Consider the following 9,588-nt stretch of genomic DNA (forward strand, 5'->3'; position numbering starts at 1 on the left):
AGCTAGCACTATACGTGCGTCGGGACACACCCCCATCAATGAACAGGCTATTTAGACCTGACATTGAATCCCCAAGGCGCCCAGGGGAACGACAAGAGGGGTGTGACACTCCCTAACTCCAACACTTCTGGAATAGAAAGAAGGAAGCATCAACAGTATGTATCCCAGTCTACACAGCCGGGGTAAAAAATGTTCACATTTTTACATCCCACCACCCTCCCATAGGAAAGAGACGGGGATCCCCAGAGAGACTTCCCACGCGAGCTGTACAGATTGAAAAGAATATATTGCACCTTGAGCCATGTAAAAAACTGGTTTTAGGGCCTCCGGGGAAGAGGCACTGAACCCATACACACTCAATAAACGAATTGAATCGAATATACATACAATACAGGCTTGTGGAGGGGACTGAAGACAATAACTGACTACAAAGTCAGCGCCCCCGCAATGGGGAGCGACGACGCCTCTCTAGCGGACAAACTCAACTCCTTCTACGCTCGGTTCGGTGTAGACAGTGTCGCCGCTAGCCCTCTGGCTAGTGACGTCACTGGCGCACCGGCTGTTGTGGAGGGGGGGGGGCAACCGCGGGGGGGCGGGGGCGCTCTCTCGTTGTCGGAACACAGTGTGAGAAGAGCATTTATGCAGGTGAACACCAGGAAGGCTGCAGGCCCAGATGGTATAACAGGACGCATACTTAAGTCCTGTGCAAACCAGCTTGCCCCGGTGTTCACCGCCATATTTAATCAATCCCTGGCGGAGTCAGTAGTCCCTGCCTGCTTCAAGATGTCTACCATCATCCCTGTACCGAAGAAACCCTCCCCAACATGTCCAAATGATTACAGACCGGTGGCACTCACCTCTGTGGTCATGAAATGTTTCGAGAGGCTGGTCAAGGACCACATTTGTGCCTCTCTCCCCAGTGATATGGACCCTATGCAATTTGCATACAGGACAAACAGGTCCACTGATGACGCGGTCTCCCAGGTACTGCACAGCACTCTCTCCCACCTTGACCGTCAGAAGGGGGGCTATGTGAGACTGTTGTTCATTGACTACAGCTCAGCGTTCAACACCATAGTCCCCACCAGACTGGTGGACAAGCTGATCGAGCTAGGCCTGAGCTCCGCCCTGAGCGCCTGGGTACTGGACTTTCTGAGTGAAAGACCCCAGGCGGTCAGGGTGGGGGGTCAGACCTCCAACACCATCACCCTGAGCATCGGGTCCCCCCAGGGCTGTGTTCTAAGCCCCCTGCTGTACTCACTCTACACACACGACTGTGTGGCCAAGTTCAGCTCCAACTCCATTGTGAAGTTCGCCGACGACACGGTGGTGGTGGGGCTGATCTCGGACAACGACGAGAAGGCCTACCGGGAGGAGGTTGAGGTACTGGAACGTTGGTGCCAGGACAACAGCCTGCTCCTGAACATTGGTAAAACCAAGGAGCTGATCGTGGATTATAGGAGAGGACAGCGGGAGACACACACCACTGAGGATTAACGGGGCTACCGTGGACAGGGTGAGCAGCTTCAAGTACCTGGGGGTCCACATCTCAGAGGACCTGACATGGTCAACACACATAGGCACAGTAGTAAAGAAAGCGAAGCAGCGCCTCTACCACCTGAGACAGTTAAGGAAGTTCAGAGTATCGGGGAAGATACTTCAGTCCTTCTACTCAGGAGCTGTAGAGAGCATCTTGACCGGAAACATCACTGCCTGGTATGGGAACAGCACGGCACAGGACAAGAAGGCCCTACAGAGTGTGGTGCGCTCAGCCGAGCGTACCACGGGTATTGCGCTACCTCCCCTGCAGGCTCTATACAACAAGAGGTGCAAATCCAGAGCCTGCAGGATAATGAAAGACCCCCACCACCCCAATAACAGCCTGTTCCAGCTGCTGAGGTCAGGCAGACGCCTGCGAATTCTAGAGACTAAGACGGAGAGGCTTAGGCTAAGCTTCTTCCCCCAGGCCATCAGAGCCTTGAACAATGAACATTGAGAGACACAGAAACTGAACTATCCACACACAAGTACATACACGACACGCACGCTGAGCACGCTCACACACTAGCAGCCACTTTAACACTCATGCCGCACACACGCACACTTATGGCCAGAGGAAAGGCCACTTAAAATAGTATAACATCAGGAACAGTGTATTGCACTACTAAAGCTAACTAGCATGTCCTATATGCTCTGTAAATACTAATGTACAGATACCGAGATGGCACACCATGTACCTGTTTATTGCACTGTTTTATTGGATTCTATTAATATGTTGTACCACTGTATTTAATTGGATTCTATTATATGTTGTACCACTGTATTGCACATCGTCGCGGGCAAGACCAGCCGCATTTCATTGTATACCTGTATGCCGTGACAATTAAAACTCTTGAATCTTGAATCTTGAATCTTGAATAGAAAAGGACCCTTCTAGAGGGTCCACTCACTTTGACAATCTGAGGAGGAAGGCTCTGTACTCTGATGGAGGCTTCCTCACATGGAAGAAGGAGTCCGAACTCACAGAAGGCCTGAATAGGCGCTTGGTGAGGAGGAGCCCTGACCACCCCCCCTGAAAACAGATCCATCACATGGACCTGAACAGCACACGGAAGTCCTACCAACAGAGACGCGCACGGTGACGTACTCTATGGCGGGGGAATTCCTGCGGTGCACACGCCCAATATACCAGGCCGTGGGACCAGGAACTCCCCCCCCCCCCCCCCCCCCCCCCCCCCCCGTAACGTGCCGAACCGCCACGTGACGGGAACTTTGAAGGACAGGGGGTGTACCCCTGACCGACAGAACAATGGGGAGAGGAAAGGTTACCAGTTCACCCCTTTACGACCCCACACCCATGATACGACGTAACGACAAAAAGAGAATATGACACAGTCATAGTCAGCTCTATGAAGCGTTTCACAGCTCCACACAGCGCATGAGCTAACCTGCTATCTGATTTTTACTAAGGAAAAACACAGAATAGAGAGGGCTCTAAGAACCCCGGTCCAACATACACATGTGCTTCTGTGGCCAGTACAACCCAGTTGTAGGTCACATGACACACACAACCCATCATCACCTACAAAAAATGGCAAAAACACTCAACAGAGGAACGCCGTTTTTTTCACAATGAGAGAATACATCATTCTTGATTAGTATCGACCACAGGCCTTGCTAAGCACACATGACAGCAACCAAACCAATTTCCCTTTAGGAAATAAGTTTCTCCAGCAGATTTAGCACAACCTCAGCAATCAAGCTAAGAGTTACATCGTATCCCTACCACACAAAAGACACAATTAATGCACAACATGTCTGATAGGAGGTGATAAAGTCCCCAGGGAACCGGGGGGGAAAACACAATCCTCCTATTTTACCCTCAATACGGCCAGTTAAAACAGGAAAACCTGTTAATGTGTGAACACACTGTTCATTGTCATTACAGTCTGAGAAAGAACATTCTTTTACTCACTTGTCACCAAGCATAGCTTCATAGGTTAGTTGCCTTAGTAGTGAGTACACGGTACACATAAACACCATGATGTTTCTCACACAACAACCAGATCAATACATCACGATCTGCACGGAGAAGCTAACTGCCAGTGACAAAAACAGCTCACACATAACCCGCAACGTATCCTAAATGCATTGCAACAACACACGTTTTGGGAAAAAACACCGTTATTCACAATACATTTAGCAAAGTAAAACCAGAAGACGTGTTATGAGGTCTGGTCAACCCCGTTCCTACCCGGAACGCAGATCAGCGAAGTGCAGTCACAAGACACTGTAGAACACAGCCGTCCTGTGTTGTTCGATCCGGGCAGCGTCGCCGCTCCAACCAGTCGCTACAGTCCTCTTTGTTGACGCAATCCCCGTCCAGGCTCAGGGCAGGGTCGACGAAACATCCCCTGTCAAGGATGACGTCGCGGTCAAGAGTGTAAAACATGTTAAAATCAAAGCACGTTCAACAGAATAGCATCAAGCTAACGGCGATCAGAAGCGAGCTCCCGGCGGCGCGCGAGAAGCTAAGCTACCCCGCGCCAGCCATGGCCATAGCAGCAAGCTAACGTTACCTAGCGACCACGACATGCTAGCCCCGCAGCTAACAGCTGACTGGCTAATAGTAGGCCTTAAGCAGGCCATGCAGCGATCCAGCAGGCTAACGCAGCAGTTAACAGCTGACTGGCTAACCGTAAGCTATGAACATGTAAACAATGACATAACACTCACCCAGACAGGCCGCCGTTCTGAACCTCTCCTCACTTTTTAAGAGAAAAGAGAAAACAAGACGTCAACACCGCTTCACAACGGTGACTTTCCACATCCGGCGGAATCAGCACAGTACCAACTGGCCTGTATAGCTGACTTTGAACATGAATCTGCCGCTATCGCACATTACATGCACATATCCCCTCGTGAAGGAATACTCTCATTTGGATATGAAAGATGGGGCCTTAACACGGTGACAGAGAGAATCCACTCGTCCAGAACACACAGGGATCACCAGTGTCAATGGTCGCGGCCCACTAGTTAAAACTATAATGGTCTCCAGACCAAGGCCTTCTGTCGCCTAGGCGGCTAAACAAAGGACCCTAGCTTGGGGCCGGTTTCCATAAACTTTGTCAAGTAGCCCCCATAGCACTAACAGACAAGTGGAGCCCGCCAGCAAACACTACTCACCCAACCTGGAACGCACCGCTTCTCACAACAGCGGCATGTCCGACAGTTCAGCTGTGGCCTGACAGGTTTCACCCCAACAAACACAGCAAGGAACTGCAGTTGAGAAGCATGCAGCGGCGTGCTCCCAATACGAAAACCGGTGGAGGGTTTTTAGAATGATCATCATCTTCTAGACACTCCAGTACAAAGACAATATCGCCGTATTTTCTCGAAAAATAGTGAGAGAGAAAATAAAGATATGATGTCAACGTATCCTTGTTTCCCAAGCTGTTCCTAATCCAATTTCTTCCATCATGGTGTCAAGTGTGGGGATCTACCGAGGCACTTCTTCCTTGTGGTGAAAGCGAGAAGGAGGAGAGCAGGTGACCACACACCTGCTTATGAAGGTAAGCTGATGAGGGGTGTGGTCAGACTAATACTGGTATTAGAGGTACATTTGTGGTTTATTCAGTACGCGTGCACGTACGCGAGATAGTGCAGTGTGATGCCAAGCTAAGCCACTAACGATACAGAACCCTTTCTCATGTGAGCTGTGAATAAGCTGTCTCATGAGACAACTATACTTGAAGAGAGTTTTATAAAGGGTACTTGTTAAGTTGTTCCTAAAAATAGATCCTTGTCATGCTGAATTACCTTACAATGGGAGTGGAATTATTTTGCAGAATGTGAATTATATCAGTTGAGAATAACTACAAAAACATCAACTATTGGTGCTTGTCACAGGAAACTGTTTCTATACAGGATTTGTTACATTATTCAAGAAATTGACAAAATTCTAAATAATTGTTATGTTATATTATTGTATTGAAAATGGGGGACCCTGATGTAAACAAGGCGAACGTCTTTCTCTGGTCTGCATCCCCTTAACAATTGTGTGTATTGAGCCGTACTGTATTATTTGTACCCATTCTGCAATCTGTTAAATACAATTTTCATTAATTCATTCATTCACAGACAGTAACACAGGACAAAAACACATTTCAACCCCCTCCCTTCCCTAATTATAATTTAAATTGACATTCACGTCAAAGTAAGCTTACTATTCTAATATTATATTCTTGTCTCCAAAGTGTGTGCATGTTTTTTTTCTTCCTGGGGATGGCGCCATCCCCCCATCTAAACATGATGTGTTTCTTTTCTCTTCTTGATTGATTGATTGAAAACTTTATTAACAGATTGTAGAATGGGTACAGTACAGTACAGCTCAATAATTGTTAAGGGGATGCAGACCAGAGAAAGACTTTCGTCTTGTTTACATCAGGGTCCCCCATTTTCAATTCATCATAACATATGTGACATACAGATAGACAGTACTGCTACATCTATACATTTATGACATACCAGATTTGCAAATACAGTACTGTTTGTGATACGAAAATAGTCCAGAAAAGAGAGTATATACATTTGACGTAGAAACTGTACATTGGAGGAAGTTGGGTAGGTGGGGGGTGGGGGGGACTGTACATTGGAGGTGGTTCGGTGAGTGGGAGGGGTGGGTGGGTGGGGGACACTGTACAACTGTACAAGCAAAACTGTACATTGGAATATTGACAACCATACTTGGTCATTTACTGTACATTGGAGGGGGTTGTGTTAGGACATTTACAGGGGCCAGTTTCCTGGGTTTAACATGATTTGTGGAGCTCCCTCTGGTGTTGTGATCGTGGTATTCACTGACCTTTGGGAAGTATTTTGACATGTACATGGGTACCTTGGTCGTGTAGTGTATCTTGTAGACCAGGCCCATTGCAAGTTGCTGTACTCTGTCGTCTACTCTAAGCCATCCTAGGTTGTCAAAGTGGGCAGGGGTGATCAAAGTCCTTTTAGCTTGGCCCTCAGAGCCCACCACTTCTAAATATTCTATATATTTTTTAAAGTGACATATAAAAACGCCACTGTGCGTGCGTGCACCTGTATGTGTGTGGGGGGGGGGGCCTCCACAAGAATCTGGCCCAGGGGCCTCTGAAGTCTTAATCTGGCCTTGCCAGTGCCCATCATAAAACGAACGCTGCATAAATCAAGATGAGGCAAGGCCCGTTAAGACCCGGCCAATGAAACTCACATGCGTGTTCGGTGTTCCAACAATGGAGAGTCAGTCAGTTAGGGACATCCACATCGTAGGCCGGCTCTCCAAAATTAAACGACAACAGTGTCACAAGAGCAATGGCCCCATTGCAAAGTAGTGTCAGCGTGAGCATGAGGGATTTGCAGTGGTGGTAGAAGTACACAGTTCCTTTACTTAAGTAAAAGTAGAAATACTCTGGTAAAAGTCATCCATTCAAATTCTACTTAAGTAAAAGTGGAGAAGTATTTGCTATTGAATGTACTTAAGTATCTAAACAAGTAAAAGTACACATTCTACATGACGTTTGTGTATATCCATTGACCTCTATAGGTTAAAGTGGTATGTGGTCCAGTTATGCTGCTCTGGTTAAAGGTTGTGTTAAAGTGGTATGTGGTCCAGTTATGCTGCTCTGATTAAAGGTTATGTTAAAGTGGTATGTGGTCCAGTTATGCTGCTCTGATTAAAGGTTATGTTAAAGTGGTATGTGGTCCAGTTATGCTCCTCTGATTAAAGGTTATGTTAAAGTGGTATGTGGTCCAGTTATGCTGCTCTGATTAAATCCTCTTGAAGTTGACATAGGCTTCAAATGTGAAAGTATAGCCTAATCTTCATACATGTTTTATTTTGTATATATTGTGTTTTCTATGCTAAATCCGTTTCTTCAAAGTAACTAGTAACTGATGGGTTCAGATATTCAGATAAATGTAGTGGAGTAAAAAGTACAATATTTCCCTTGAAATGTAGTGGAGCTCGAAAATGTATTTAAGTTAAAAAAAATGTATTTGAATCTTATGGAACACAATGGTTGTGTCTTTGCCTGCCATTTTACTGAGATCATGTCTGTAGTGTCTTGATCCACAATGATCAGAGGTCCAACTACCACCAGTCTAGTCTACATCCTGTAAACAGTCCAGTGCTGCTCCCATGAGGCTCCAGGGGACAAAAGCACTTCTACGGAACAACAGATTTGAACTACTACTACAAAGCAGGGGTTCCCAAAATTGTTCTTGTCAACGACCCCCAAATAGATGCATAGATAATTATATGCATTAGGCCACAGACTCCATGTTATGATAACATCTTGTCCCACGGCTCCATGATCATCTGAGAAGATTTCAGCTGTGAGATATGATTTAGTACAGAATTGCATATTGTTTATACTGTAGCTGGAGAGTTGAGAGAATAATAACTATTAAAATGCATTATATACATCATCTCTAATTGTACTAACTTCTAGTAAATTAAATAATAGTGATATGAAATCATTTTGAATTTTCAGTTTGAATAGAACATGACATTAACTGCTTCTATTGGGTTTTGTCTAGAACAACTGGCCTCACCCTTTCCGAGTTTAAAACATGAACAGGACCTGACGCGGTCTTACAGAGAGGTAAGATCAAATAGAGTATACTCAGTATTCTGACTCAGAGACAGAGAGGCTAGTGTAATAATGGGTGGTGTAACAACAGTACGATTCAGTCAGGACCTGAAGCGGTCTTACAGAGAGGTGACTAAGACAATGACACAATAGTCAGGCTGAAAACATAGTGTTTTTAATTTAGTTTTAGTCGTGACTCGTGAGTCATGAGTGGTTGTTTAAGGTTTTAATAAGTAAAGCACCATTAAAGTAAGGGCAAGATACCCCAAGAATGATGTCTATTTTCTGTTCAAATATAGGCTATGGGTAATTCTATTAATAAGGAGGCCAAAGTGTGACATAAGGGTCAAATGTTTTAGGTTATTTAAAACAGATTAAATACTATTTACAAGATAGTTTATAGTGTTTAAGGAGTTATATAAGAGTTATTAGCATATAATATGTAGTATACGTCTATTATATGTTGAATGAATGAATGAAAACTTTATTTAACAGATTGCAGAATGGGTACAATACAGTACGGCTCAATACACACAATTGTTAAGTGATGCAGACCAGAGAAAGACGTTTGTCTTGTTTACATCAGGGTCCCCCATTTTCAATTCATATAGTGACATTTATGACTTTCTTTCAATTATATATTGTACATAATGTATATTGACTTTACTTACTTTTCACTTACTTTCTTTTTACTGTATGTATAGCACACTCAGGGGCTCATATGAAACAAGCATTTCATCATAAAGTATTCTGTATTTTGTTGTGACAATTAATAAACAAACTTGAAACTTGACAGGTCTGGACTGTTGTAATGCATCTGTAGCCCTTCACCATGATGATTCAATCAGCATGTATGTTTAAGTACTTCCTGTACCAGCCATAAGTACAGTAAAAGGCTCAAAGAAGGTAAATTCTATCACCAAGAATTGTTTTTGCTGACTCATCTCTAAGTTATTCCACCAACATTTTAAGCTAATGCTTTTCAATAAAAGACTATTTTTATGTGACCACATTTGGCACTAAATGCCCCCTTTTCATTGGTGTAACCTTTACAGAAATCATGGTTACTCAAGATAATCCACACCTTGTTGTGAGCAGTTTCATGTAAGAACTGTTGAACTGAATTACATCCCCATAATAATGCATGGTGGGTGTACGATGTACGTCAGTAGAAAATAGTTCCCAAATGAAATAGCTCATGAAGGTATGTGGATTATTTTGAGTAGCCATGATTTCTGGAAATGAGACGTTGCTTTAGAGTTTAAAAAAAGAAAAGAAATGCTTTGTGTGCCACTAACCGAATGCCATTCAGTTCCATTGTATCGGAGTGGTGGCTGATAGCTCCAAAACATGGCAAATCACACCATAAACGATCTGGATGGATAGATAGATGAACTCCAGTTAAGAGGATTTATTTATTTATTATTATTATAATTTTTTTTTGTGTTTTCATTGTTTA

The sequence above is a fragment of the Notolepis coatsorum genome (assembly GCF_963971535.1).
Source record: "Notolepis coatsorum genome assembly, chromosome: 4".
Classification (NCBI taxonomy): Eukaryota; Metazoa; Chordata; class Actinopteri; order Aulopiformes; family Paralepididae; genus Notolepis; species Notolepis coatsorum.